Source organism: Vicugna pacos, chromosome 11 (genome assembly GCF_048564905.1).
Source record: "Vicugna pacos chromosome 11, VicPac4, whole genome shotgun sequence".
Classification (NCBI taxonomy): Eukaryota; Metazoa; Chordata; class Mammalia; order Artiodactyla; family Camelidae; genus Vicugna; species Vicugna pacos.
In genome coordinates this window covers 33,060,102-33,061,770 of record NC_132997.1, presented here as the reverse complement: position 1 = coordinate 33,061,770, position 1,669 = coordinate 33,060,102, and positions in this window count along the sequence as shown.

The following is a 1,669-nucleotide window of genomic DNA, read 5'->3' as shown; positions in this document are numbered from 1 at the left end:
CTAACCCTAACCCTAACCCTAACCCTAACCCTAACCCTAACCCTAACCCTAACCTCCTAACCCTAACCCTAACCCTAACCCTAACCCTAACCCTAACCCTAACCCTAACCCTAACCCTAACCCTAACCCTAACCCTAACCCTAACCCTAACCCTAACCCTAACCCTAACCCTAACCCTAACCCTAACCCTAACCCTAACCCTAACCCTAACCCTAACCCTAACCCTAACCCTAACCCTAACCCTAACCCTAACCCTAACCCTAACCCTAACCCTAACCCTAACCCTAACCCTAACCCTAACCCTAACCCTAACCCTAACCCTAACCCTAACCCTAACCCTAACCCTAACCCTAACCCTAACCCTAACCCTAACCCTAACCCTAACCCTAACCCTAACCCTAACCCTAACCCTAACCCTAACCCTAACCCTAACCCTAACCCTAACCCTAACCCTAACCCTAACCCTAACCCTAACCCTAACCCTAACCCTAACCCTAACCCTAACCCTAACCCTAACCCTAACCCTAACCCTAACCCTAACCCTAACCCTAACCCTAACCCTAACCCTAACCCTAACCCTAACCCTAACCCTAACCCTAACCCTAACCCTAACCCTAACCCTAACCCTAACCCTAACCCTAACCCTAACCCTAACCCTAACCCTAACCCTAACCCTAACCCTAACCCTAACCCTAACCCTAACCCTAACCCTAACCCTAACCCTAACCCTAACCCTAACCCTAACCCTAACCCTAACCCTAACCCTAACCCTAACCCTAACCCTAACCCTAACCCTAACCCTAACCCTAACCCTAACCCTAACCCTAACCCTAACCCTAACCCTAACCCTAACCCTAACCCTAACCCTAACCCTAACCCTAACCCTAACCCTAACCCTAACCCTAACCCTAACCCTAACCCTAACCCTAACCCTAACCCTAACCCTAACCCTAACCCTAACCCTAACCCTAACCCTAACCCTAACCCTAACCCTAACCCTAACCCTAACCCTAACCCTAACCCTAACCCTAACCCTAACCCTAACCCTAACCCTAACCCTAACCCTAACCCTAACCCTAACCCTAACCCTAACCCTAACCCTAACCCTAACCCTAACCCTAACCCTAACCCTAACCCTAACCCTAACCCTAACCCTAACCCTAACCCTAACCCTAACCCTAACCCTAACCCTAACCCTAACCCTAACCCTAACCCTAACCCTAACCCTAACCCTAACCCTAACCCTAACCCTAACCCTAACCCTAACCCTAACCCTAACCCTAACCCTAACCCTAACCCTAACCCTAACCCTAACCCTAACCCTAACCCTAACCCTAACCCTAACCCTAACCCTAACCCTAACCCTAACCCTAACCCTAACCCTAACCCTAACCCTAACCCTAACCCTAACCCTAACCCTAACCCTAACCCTAACCCTAACCCTAACCCTAACCCTAACCCTAACCCTAACCCTAACCCTAACCCTAACCCTAACCCTAACCCTAACCCTAACCCTAACCCTAACCCTAACCCTAACCCTAACCCTAACCCTAACCCTAACCCTAACCCTAACCCTAACCCTAACCCTAACCCTAACCCTAACCCTAACCCTAACCCTAACCCTAACCCTAACCCTAACCCTAACCCTAACCCTAACCCTAACCCTAAC